Genomic DNA, 12881 nt, shown 5'->3' on the forward strand with positions numbered 1-12881 from the left:
TTAGTTTCTGATGAGAACTTTCTTCCTTGCTTGTAGATGGTTGCCTTCTCACTGAGTCCTCACATGGCAGAAAGAGAGAGAGAGACAGAGACAGAGACAGAGGGTGAGATAGAGAGAGATCTGATGTTTCTTTCTCTTTTATAAGGATACTCATTTTATCAAATTAGAACTGCACCCTTACAATCTCATTTGATTTTAGTCAGCTACTTAAAGGCATGATCTCCAATAAATTCACATGGGGGATAGGGCCACAATATATGAATTTGGGGGGGATACAATGCAGTCCATAGCAAGGACCTTTTGCCATGTGGCAAAACACAATAAGATAGAGAAAACCGGGCTAGAAAATGATTTTCCATTCTAGGCTTACATCAGCACATTGCAATTTCAAAGGGAAACAAGGACTTTCAGGACTTCATTAAATCTTGGTTGTTTGATCATGATTAATACCAAAGGAACTTAAAAGCTAAATGGGAACTCAGAGGCCCTAATGCCAGTGGTAGCTGATGCTGCCAATTCCTTGGAGGGTTGGGAGATTTTCAAAATAATTCAATATGGCATGAAACTCAAAATGTATTCTTCAAAAGCTGATATGTATCTCTGTACCTGTAAGGGTGTCTCTCTCACTAAAGCATGCCTTCACTATCACTGGAGAAGGCTTGGGTTTAAGTCTACATAACAACCTTACCCTTGTTAACTGAGCTTTTCCTCGTAATCTCCATAACTGACTCTCCACCCCCAACATCTTCTTTTGTCTTTAGCTGAAGGTGTTATTTTAGGTGGTGGTTTCTACTATTTGGGGGAGTGGACTCAGTTTTCCTGGGTCTCTCACATGTATGTAGGAGGTGTTTATGTTATTAAACTTTGATTTGGTTTACTCCTGCTAACCTGTCTCGTGTCGATTTGATTTTTACACCAGCCAGAAAAACAGTGAAGGAAATATTTTCCTCCCTGACAAGCATTTTATCCAATTATTTTAAAATTACATGTCAACAACACATAAAAGGTAAGTAGAGGTAAACGTGCTCATTTTTCACATGACAGATTAGAACACAGAAGATAACTGATGAAAGAGCCTGCACTCCTGAAACAATAAAATTCCCATTAGCCCTTGTGCCACATTCAGCTCCACAAATATAAAAGATTTTGAGAACATTCAACTGGTTACTGCTGTTAATGTTCTGTAAGAAGTTAAGTTCAATGTGAAACAATAAAATACTGAATGTGAGAGCTGGCAACAATAAAGTATGGTCCTAGTGTTCTGGAGTTGGAGCAGTAACCTATTTGTAAACTGGAAGGTGTTCACAAAGCACCTACTGGCTGATCTAATGGGTTAGAAGTGCAAACTCTATAACTGCAGTTGTTTTGATGAAGACAAGCTCTACCTTGGATGTGTAATGGCATAGAAACTTCATTTCTTTAATACGACCTTTTCTCCTTTCTTTCCCTTTGATTCAAACTGGCCTTACCCGGCACCCTGACTCACCTGCTTCCTCCTCCCTTGCATGTCCACTCCCTTAATCATTAAGCCCTCAGGACAATGAGGTTCTGGTCAGATAAAATAATCTTAGGAACAAAGACTTGGGTCTGTTCACAGAAGAGACAGAGTCTTGATCAAACTACAAATAACATCTAGGCCTCAGTTATGTTTCAGCTCCAGACCCCAAAATGCAATAAAACCAGACAAAGTGAAACCATGACTGACATGAGAACCCAATGCAATGACCAATGTCCCCCTTCCCTGTCCCTGACCACAATCGTGACCATGATCCTAATTCCCTTAGTCATCATAAATAATATTTCACCTATAAACCCATCCCTTGGAAGATATATCAGGGAGTCAGATCTTTGAGCATTAGTTCACCTATGACTCCAGAAATGAGCCACTTCCTAAAAATAAACACTTATTTTCTTTGTTAATTAAAAAAAAAAAAAGCTGAGATGTGTCACGAGCTGGAACTCAACAGTAGCAAGCCTAAAGTTAAGCAACAGTGCATTAGAAAATTCAGTAAGAATAAAAATATTGGAAAGTTTTGGCTAAGTAGAAAAAATGTTTATATCTGAAATCTACTTAAGTTACAATAGAGAGTATGCTCTTTAACAAGAAATGGTTCTGACTTCCAGTTTCAGGTCTCACATGTAAAGAGCTGGAAGAACTCACTTCTGTCCTCACAACAAGAAAAGAGCTGTTCTCAAACTAAAGTCAACAATTAATTCATTCAGATTTATCAAAGACTTTAAATCATATGGCACACTCCTGCTCTCAAAACTAAAGAGACAGGCCTGACCAGGTGGTGGCGCAGTGGATGGAGCATCGTACTGGGATGCGGAGGACCCAAGTTCGGGACCCTGAGGTCACCAGCTTGAGCACAGGCTCATCTGGTTTGAGCAAGGCTCACCAGCTTGGACCCAAGGTTGCTGGCTCAAGCAAGGGGTTACTCGGTCTTCTGAAGGCCCGTGGTCAAGGCACATATAAGAAAGCAATCAATGAACAACTAAGGTGTCACAACGAAAGACTAATGATTGATGCTTCTCGTCTCTCTCCGTTCCTGTCTGTATGTCCCTATCTATCCCTCTCTCTGACTCTCTCTCTGTCTCTGTAAAAAATAAAAATAAAGAATAAAAAAATAAAGAGACAGACAGCCACATACAAAAATATCACAGCTTACTAAGAGCAGAAGCTCAGGAGCAGAAGCCTACAGCTAGAGGCAGAATGGTAAGAGAACTTTACATTGTACTTGATGAATTGCTGGAGGCTTCTGAGTTTTCCCTTCAGAAGTCTTAACAGGTTCTCAATATAAATGTCAGAGAGACGGGCGGCAAGATGGCGATGGAGTAGGTGGATGTACCAACTTCCACCTCGCAGAACCAAAGTGGATTACAATTTAATTTTAAGAACCATCATTGGGAAAAAAACAACTTTGGACTAAACTAAGAGGACTCTAACCAAGGAACACCAAAGAAACCACACTGAGACTAGAAGAAAAAGCAGAAACATGAAGAGGGCTGCCTAGCTTCCAGGAGTGAATGGAATCCCACAGAGACTTGCGTGGCAGGAAGTGAGTTTAACGGAGAGGGTAGGGTCCTGGACCCCAGGAAGTAAGCCCCAGCCTGCAGCCCCAAAGCCTAGAAGAAGCATATGGACAGTATTTAGCTATGAAACAAGTCAGGATACTGTTTGTGAGAAAGAGTCAGATTTCTCAGACCCAGGATTCTTCTTAAAGGGACTGCACAGAAAACCTCTCTCACAAACACCGACCTGAGGCTCCAGGGGACAGGGAGAGAGGAGAGGACTGGAGTAGCAGGAAGAGAGTGTAACCTAGGAGGCACAGGGAGAAACACTTTGAGGAACAGCCACCCTAACCCCTGGGCTGAGTCACTCCCCAAATCTGAAGTGAATATTTCCCCTGGCACCAGTAATACCAGTGAAGGGAAGCAGGACACCAGCCAAACAAGCTCTTCTGCAGCACTCAGAGCAGAGTCACTTAGAAGGAGGGAGCCTTAAGGAATACAGTATTGAGTGCTAGGGTCTAAGCTGCAGCACCACCACTCACACTGCTCAGGACTCGCCAAAGGTCAGATAGCAGCAAGATGTGGAAGCGCGGTCCAATCGGTGGGGGTGGAAGCTGGGTCAGCCACGACTGAGGCCGAGCGTGAGCTCAGTCTCACCCAGCGGGGATGGAAGGGGCACACAAAAGCAGTCCGGCTGGCTGTGGGCCTGCCTGCAATCCCACCGGCAGGGGAAAGGTGAAAGCCTGGAAACTGCAGAGACCCGTGACTGAGCACTGGCACGCAGCCCCGCCAGGCTCACAGAGTTAGGGGTTGTGGCACAACACACCAGCACAACTCCACCCATGGGGGCAGGGCAAAAGCCCGGGAACAGCTGAGCACAGGCACACAGCCCCACCCGGCCTGTAGAGCTGAGGCATGCATCCAGATGCAGGAGTGCAGCTTCACCAGTGGGGGTGGGGTGAAAGCCCAGGAATAGCCAGTGACCCGTGGCTGAGCAAAGGTGCTCACATCTGCCCCCAGTGCCAGGGTTTGTGGCCCCAGGTGCGAAGTGCAGCCCCAACCATGGAGGCAGGGTGAAGGCCAAGGCTGGCCAGAGCTTATAGACCTGGCACATGAATATAGCCCCTCCCATAGAGGAGAGATAGAAACCACAGTGACAGCTGCAGCCAGCCAGCATGGGCAACACCCATGCCCAAACGCCCAAGGCAGTGGCCGAGGGGGTGGCAGGCCTGCAGACAGACCACACCTAGGGAACACAGAGGCCACACCCATTGGACTCCAGTGGCCACACACTTCTTACACACAGACAAAATGGGAAGACAGAGAAATGCAACCCAAATGAATCAAGAGAAATCCCAAGAAAAGGACTTGAATGAGTCAGATATAACCAAATTACTGCATGCAGAGTTTAAAATAATGATTGTTAGGATGCTCAAAGATCTTAGAAAAACAATAAATGGTCATAACAAACAACTAAATAAAGAGATAGCAAGTTTAAAAAAAGACATTGAAATAATAAAAGAGAATCAGTCAGAAATGACAAATACAGTATCAGAAATGAAGAAGACAATGGAAGAAATTAAAAGCAGGATGGATGAAGCTAAGGATCGAATCAGCAAATTAGAGGACAAGATAAACGAAGGCACAGAAGCAGAGCAGCAAAAAGAAAAGAGACTCAAAAGTCTGAGGAAACTCTAAGAGAGCTCTGTGACAACATGAAGAGAAATAACATCTTGATCATAGGGATTCCTAAAGAAGAAGAGAAAGAACAAGAAATAGAGACTTTGTTCAATCAAATCAAAGCTGAAAACTTCTCTAAATTTATGTAGGAAAAAGTCACACAAGTTCAAGAAGCACAGAGAATTCCATTAAAGAGAAACCCAAAGAAACTTACACCAAGACACATCATAATTAAAATACCAAAGCTAAGTGATAAAGAGAAAATATTAAAAGCTGCTAGAGAAAAGGCTATCACTTACAAAAGAGCCCCCATAAGGATGACATCTGAATTCTCAACAGAAACACTTGAGGCCAGAAGGGAATGGCAAGAAATATTCAAAGTAATGCAGAACAAGAGCCTACAACCAAGACTACTTTATCCAGCAAGGCTATCATTTAAGATTGAAGGACAAATAGAAAGTTTCCCAGACAAAGAAAAAAAAAAACCTCAAGGAATTCATTACAACTAAACCAATGATGCAAGAAATGTTAAGGGGCCTGTTGTAAACAGATCAAAAGGGGAAAAGAATATAGCAAAAGAGGAATACAGCTTTAAAGAATAAAATGGCAATAAACAACTACATATCAATAATAACCTTAAAAATAAATGGATTAAATGATCCAATCAAAAGACATAGGGTAGCTGCATGGATAAGAAAACAGGACCCATACATATGCTGTCTACAAGAGACACACCTCAAAACAAAAGATACATATAGACTGAAAGTAAAAGGTTGAAAAAAATATTTCATGCAAAAAAAAATGAAAAAAAAGCTGGGGTAACAATCCTTATATCTGACAAAATAGACTTTAAAACAAAGGTTATCATAAGGGATAAAGAAGGTTACTACATTGCTAAAGGGAGCAATCCAATAGGAAGCTATAACCATTATATATATTTACGCACCTACTATAGAAGCACCTAAATATATAAAGCAGACTTTGATGGATATAAAGGGTGAGATCAACAGCAGTATTATAATAGTAGGGGATTTCAATATCCCACTAACATCACTAGATAGATCTTCAAGAAAGAAAATTAACAAACAGCAGATTTAAAGGACACACTAGATCAACTCGATTTAATAGATATCTTCAAAAATTTTCACCTAAAGCAGCAGAATATACATTCTTCTCAAGTGCTCATGGTACATTCTCTAGGATAGACCACGTGTTAGGGCACAAAAGTGGTCTCAACAAACTGAAGAAGATTGAAATCATATTAAGCATTTTCTCTGATCAAAATGGCATGAAACTAGAAATCAACCACAACAGAAAAACTGAAAAATACTCAAACACTTGGAAACTAAATAGTATGATATTAAATAACAAATGGGTTAACAATGAGATCAAAGGAGAAATAAAAAAATTCCTAGAAACGAATGATAATGAGCATACAACAACTCAAAATTTATGGGACACAGCAAAAGCAGTACTGAGATGGAAGTTCATAGCATTACAGCATACCTTAAGAAACTAGAGAAAGCTCAAATAAACAACTTAACCCTGAATCTAAAAGAACTAGAAAAAAAACAGCAAATAAAGCCCAAAGGAGTAGAAGGAAGGAAATAATAAAGATCAGAGCAGAAGTAAATGACGTAGAGGCTAAGGAAACAATACAGAGGATCAATGGAACCAGGAGATGGTTCTTCAGAAAGGTAACCAAGATCAATGAACCTTTAAGCAGACTCACCAAGAAAAAAAGAGAGAGGACTCAAATAAATAAAATTAGAAATGAGAGTGGAGAAATAACAACTGACACAACAGAAATACAAAGGATTGTAAGAAAATACTATGAAGAGCTGTATGCCAAAAAATTAGACAACCTAGATAAAATGGACAAATTTCTTGAAACATATATTTTAAAAATCAATCTGGAAGAATCAGAAAACCTAAACAAACCGACTGCAACAAATAAGAAAGAAACAGTTATCAAAAAAACTACCAACAAACAAAGACCCAGGGCCCAATGGCTTCACAGGTGAATTCTACCAAATATTCAAAGAAAAACTAACTCTGATCCTTCTCAAGTTATTACAAATAATTCAAGAGGAAGGAAGGCTTCCAAGCTCCTTTTATGTGGCGAGCATAATTCTGATTCCACAACCAGGCAAAGACAACACAAAGAAAAAAATTATAGGTCAATATCCCTGATGAATCTAGATGCTAAAATCCTCAACAAAATATTAGCAAACCGGATCCAACAATATATGGAAAAATCATACACCATGATCAAGTGGGATTTATTCTGGGGAGGCAAGGCTGGTACAATATTCGCAAGTCAAGCAATGTGATTCATCACATAAAAGGAAAGAGAAAAACCACATGACAATTTCAATAGATGCAGAAAAAGCATTTAATAAAATCCAGCACCCATTCATGACGAAAACTCTCAGTAAAGTGGGAATACAGGGAACATACCTCAACATGATAAAGGCCATCTATGACAAACCCACAGCCAACATCATACTCAAAGGACAAAATTAAAAGCAATCCCTTTAAGATCAGGAACAAGCAGGGGTACACCCCTTCACCACTCTAATTCAACATAGTCCTGAAAGTCCTAGCCACAGCAATCAGAAAAGAAGAAGAAATAAAAGGCATTCAAATTGGAAATGAAGTAAAACACTTCTGAAAAAGCCCCAGAGTTCTCTGTTCTTAAGAAGTCCTATTCTCAAGGGAAACTATTTTACTAGAGCTTAACCAACTGGGTTTTACAAAAGCTTACCCAACAGGAGGGAGGGACAGTCCAACCCATTCCTCTCTTGCCTTCCATATGGCAGAAGGGAACTACCAAACTCAGGCTCACTAAAGGACTTAGAACTAAGCATAGAACTGTAGAGCACCCTCCAACATTCACACCACATCAATAAGGCTCATTATAACAACAGGAGTTTACAGCTAAAAGAATTGGATGCCTCAGACACTGAAAAACCCAAAAGCTATAAAGGAGGGAAAAAAGGGCACTAGAGGAAATGTTAGCCTCTGACAGCACAATGACAACAAACAGCTTAACTCCTAGCCAGATAAACTTAAACCTCACACTGAAGACCTATTACCCTATATACAATGTTTAGCTTTAAAAAAAAAAAAAAAAAACATTACAAGGCATACTAAAAACCAAAAAGCACAGTTTAAATAGAGAAAGCAAGCATCAGAACCTGACTTAGATATGGCAGAGGTTTTGGAATTAACTGATTAGGAAGTTAAAATAACTATTATTAACATGCTGAGGAATCTAATGGCAAAAAAATAAAAGAGGGCAGCATTCAAGAAAAGATAGGTAATGTAAGCAAACAGATGGAAACTCTAGGCAAGAATCAAAAGAAAATGCTAGAAATCAAAAACACTGTAACAGAAATGAAGACTGTCTGATGGAATCATCTGTAAACTATATACAGCCAAAAAGAAACAGTGAGTTTGGGGATATATCAATAGAAACTTCAAAATCTGAAATACAAAGGGAAAAGAAAGAATAAAAAAGTCTGAACATACTATAGAAGAACTGTACGACAGTCACAAAAGTTGTAATATACATGTAATATCAATACTAGGAAGAAAAGAAGGAAAGGAACAAAAGAAGTATTAAAGTTTTAATGGCAGAGAATTTCCCAGAATTTAAGGGAGACACCAAACCAGAGGTCCAGGTATCTCAGACCACATTAAACTGGATAAAAATCAAAAGAAAAACAAAACAAAAGGGTGACATGTAGGCATATTACATTCAAACTGCAGAAAATCAAAGACCAAGAGAAAATCTTGGAAGAAGCCAGAGAAAAAATGCCTTACCTCCAGAAGAACAAGCAAAATAATTAGATCAGACTTATTTTCAGGAACCATTTAAGCAAGAAGAAAGTGAAGCAAAATATTTAAAATACAGAGAACAAACCACCAGCCTAGAGTTTTATATCTAACAAAAATCATGCAAAATTGAAGAAATAAAGACTTTCTAAGACAAACAAAAATTGAGGAAATTTGTCACCAGTTGACCTGCCTTTAAAGAAATATTAAAAGTTCTTCAGAGAGAAAGAAAATGATACAGGTCAGAAACTTAGATCTACATAAAGAACGAAAGCGTGTCAAAGAAGGAATAAATTAAAATAAATAAAATAAAACTTTTTATTTTTCTTATTCTTAATTGATCTAACAGGTAATAATTTGTTCAAAATAATAATAAGAACAATGTATTCAGTGACTGTAGCTTATGTAAAAGTGAAATGAAAGATAGCCATGTAAGGAAAAATTGGGACTACTCTGTTATAAGGTATATATATGCACTAAATGTGAAGCAGCAAAGTGCTATTGTAAAGTAGAGTTGGATTAGTTGTAAATGTATGTTGCGAACCCTAGGGCAACCCCTAAAATTTATTTAAGTACAATTAAAATACTAAGGAGAGAAAATAAAATCACATAAAATGCTCAATTAAAACAAAAGAAAGCAGGAAAAGAATGGAATACAGAAAGAAGAAGAAGAAAGAAGGAGCAGAAGGAGGAGGAGGAGGAGGAGGAGGAAAGAAATACACTAATTGAAAGACAGAGACTGTGAGAGATTAAAAAAATAAAACAAAACTAGATGTTGTCTACAAGAAACCCACTTTAACTATAAAGATAGATGAATTTAATATAAAAAGACAGAGAAAGACATGACAGGCAGACATTCATCAAAAGAGAGCTGGAGCCCTGGCCGGTTGGCTCAGTGGTAGAGCATCGGCCTGGCGTGCAGGGGTCCCGGGTTCGATTCCCGGCCAGGGCACACAGGAGAAGCGCCCATCTGCTTCTCCACCCCTCTCCCTCTCCTTCCTCTCGGTCTCTCTCTTCCCCTCCCGCAGCAAGGCTCCATTGGAGCAAAGATGGCCCGGGCACTGGGGATGGCTCTGTGGCCTCTGCCTCAGGCGCTGGAGTGGCTCTGGTCGTGACAGAGCGATGCCCCGGAGGGGCAGAGCATCGCCCCCTGGTGGGCAGAGCGTCGCCCCCTGGTGGGTGTGCCGGGTGGATCCCGGTTGGGCGCATGCGGGAGTCTGTCTGACTGTCTCTCCCTGTTTCCAGCTTCAGAAAAATACAAAAAATACAAAAAAAAAAAAAAAAGAGAGAGAGCTGGACCCAAAAGTCGCTGGCTTGAGCCCAAGGTCACTGGTTTGAGCAAGGGTCACTGGATCAGCTGAAGCCCCCTGGCCAAGGCACGTATGAGAAGCAATCAATGAACAACTAAAGTGAAGCAACAATTAGTTGATGTGTCTCATTTCTCTGTTCCCTCTCTCTTCCCCTTCCTGTCTCTCTCTAAAATAAATATAAATTTAAAAAGCTGAAGAGCTATATTAATTATAGACAAAGCAGCCTTCACAGCAAGGAAAATTATCACTATAAAGAGGTGCATTACATAATGATAAAAGGCTTGGTTTTCTAATAAAACATAATTCTTCATGTGTATTGTACCTAATAAGAGAGCATCATACATGAGGCAAAAACTGATAGAATGTAAGGAAATATAGATAAATTGACTATGATAATTGGAGACTTCAATAATTTTCTATTAGTAATTGACATATCCAGCGGCAGAAAATTGGTAAGGACACAGTTAAACTGAAAAGCACTATACATAAATTGAATCTAATTCACATGATCCAACAACAGTAGATAACATACTTTTCTCAAGTTCATATGTAACATTAGTCAAGACACACCACATTCTGGACTATAAAATATAACTTATCTTAACAGTTTTAAAAGAATAGACATCATAAAAAATATGCTGTCAGGCCTGACCTGTGGTGGCGCAGTGGATAAAGCGTCGACCTGGAAATGCTGAGGTTGCCAGTTCGAAACCCTGGGCTTGCCTGGTCAAGGCACATATGGCAGTTGATGCTTCCAGTTCCTCCCCCCTTCTCTCTCTCTGTCTCTCTCTCCTCTCTCTCTCTCTCCTCTCTAAAAAAATGAATAAAATAAAAATTTTAAAAAAATAAATAAAAACAGCTATAGTTAAGGAATAAAATTAAAAAAATATATACTGTCAGACAAAATGGGATTAAAATAGAAATCAGCAATAAAAAATAATTGGGAAGTTTCAATATATTTGGAGACTAAACAATACAATTTTAAATAAAACATAGATCAAAGAATAACTCTCAAGAGAAATTAAAAAAATATTTTAACTAAATGAAAATACAAATAAAATCTATCAAAATTCAAAGGATATAGAAAAACCAGTACCTAGAGGAAATTTTATCTCATTGAATGCATATATTAGAAAAGAATGATCTAAAATCAATAATGTAAAATTCCACCTTAGGAAACTAGAAGAAAAGCAAATTAAATCCAAAATAAGCAGGAGAAATAATAAAAATCAGAGCAGAAATAATGAAAATTGAAAATGAGAAATCAGTAAAGAAAATCAATAAAAACATAAAGCTGATACTTTGAAAACATCAAAGCATCTAGTCAGGCTAATCAAGAAAAAAACCAGAAAACAAAAGTTATTAATATCAAATGAAAGAGAGGTGATTACTACTGGTCCCATGAACATTATAAGAATAAAAAATTTTTGAACAACTTTATGCTCACAAATTTGATAACTTATATTAAGTTAACTAATTCTTTTTTTTTTTTTTTCAAAGACAGAGAGAGAGTCAGAGAGAGGAATAGATAGGGACAGACAGGAACAGAGAGAGATGAGAAGCATCAATCATTAGTTTTTCATTGCGACAGCTTAGTTGTTCATTGATTGCTTTCTCATATGTGCCTTGATCATGGGGCTACAACAGACCGAGTAACCCCTTGCTTGAGCCAGCAACCTTGGGTCCAAGCTGGTGAGCTTTTGCTCAAACCAGATGAGCCCGCGCTCAAGCTTGCGACCTCGGGGTCTCGAACCTGGGTCCTCCACATCCCAGTTCGATGCTCTATCCACTGTGCCACCACCTGGTCAGGCTAAATGAACTAATTCTTTAAAAGAAACAATCTAAAAAAAAATTCACCAAAGAAAAACAGATAATCTCAATAGGCCTAAAACTATTAAAGGAATTGAAATGAATGATTAATAACCTTCCAAAACAGAAACCACCAAATGGTTTTACTAGTGAATTTCACCAAACAGCTAAGAAAAAAAATAATACCAATTTTCTGCAATCCATTTCAAAAAACAGTAATCAACTCCTAATTCATTCTGTGAGCTTAGAATTAACTGAATACCAAACAAAGCAAAGACATTACAAGAAAAACTAGAAAAACTACCAACCAGTATCTCATATAGATGCAAGAATCCTCAACAAATATCAAATTACATTCAATAATGTATAAAAAGCATTATACGTCACAACCAAATGTGATTTTTTTTTTCTGTATTTTTCTGAAGCCGGAAATGGGGAGAGACAGTCAGACAGACTCCCGCATGTGCCCGACCGGGATCCAACCGGCACGCCCACCAGGGGGCGATGCTCTGCCCCTCCGGGGCGTCGCTCTGTCGCGACCAGAGCCACTCCAGCGCCTGGGGCAGAGGCCAAGGAGCCATCCCCAGCGCCCGGGCCATCTTTGCTCCAATGGAGCCTTGGCTGCGGGAGAGGAAGAGAGAGACAGAGAGGAAGGAGAGGGGGAGGGGTGGAGAAGCAGATGGGCGCTTCTCCTGTGTGCCCTGGCCGGGAATCAAACCCGGGACTTCTGCACTGCAGGCCGACGCTCTACCACTGAGCCAACCGGCCAGGGCCCAAATGTGATTTATTACATGTATGCAAAAGTAGTTCAAAACTTGAAAATCAATTAATGTAATCAATACATCAATAGCCCCAAAAAGAAAAATCATATGATCATTTTGATGGATGCAGAAAAAGCATTTGACAAGATGCAACATTCATTCATGATAATATACTGATAGAGGAAACTTTTTTCAACTTGATGAAGAGCATCTACAATAAAAACTACAACAAAAATTATTTTTTAAATTTATTTTCAATTGTAGTTGACATAAAATATTATATTAGTTTCAGGTGTGCAACACAGTGACAACTAACATCATTCTTAATGGTGAGAAGTTAGGTGCTTTCCCCTAAGATTAGGAACAAGGCAAAGATGTCCCCTCTCATCACTCCTTATCAAAAATTACCAGAACACCTACTACCTAAATGCAATAAAACAAAACAAGAAAAAGAAATGAAATGTATACA

At 39.2% G+C, this 12881-nt stretch overlaps 1 non-coding gene across 1 annotated transcript; it reads right to left on the bottom strand.

Annotated features, from left to right (window-relative positions):
* Window positions 1-12348: 12348 nt before the first annotated feature.
* TRNAC-GCA (transfer RNA cysteine (anticodon GCA)) lies at window positions 12349-12424 on the bottom strand. The gene has a single exon. It is a non-coding gene; the product is annotated as a tRNA-Cys (tRNA).
* Window positions 12425-12881: the final 457 nt, after the last annotated feature.

Source organism: Saccopteryx leptura, chromosome X (genome assembly GCF_036850995.1).
Source record: "Saccopteryx leptura isolate mSacLep1 chromosome X, mSacLep1_pri_phased_curated, whole genome shotgun sequence".
Lineage (NCBI taxonomy): Eukaryota > Metazoa > Chordata > Mammalia > Chiroptera > Emballonuridae > Saccopteryx > Saccopteryx leptura.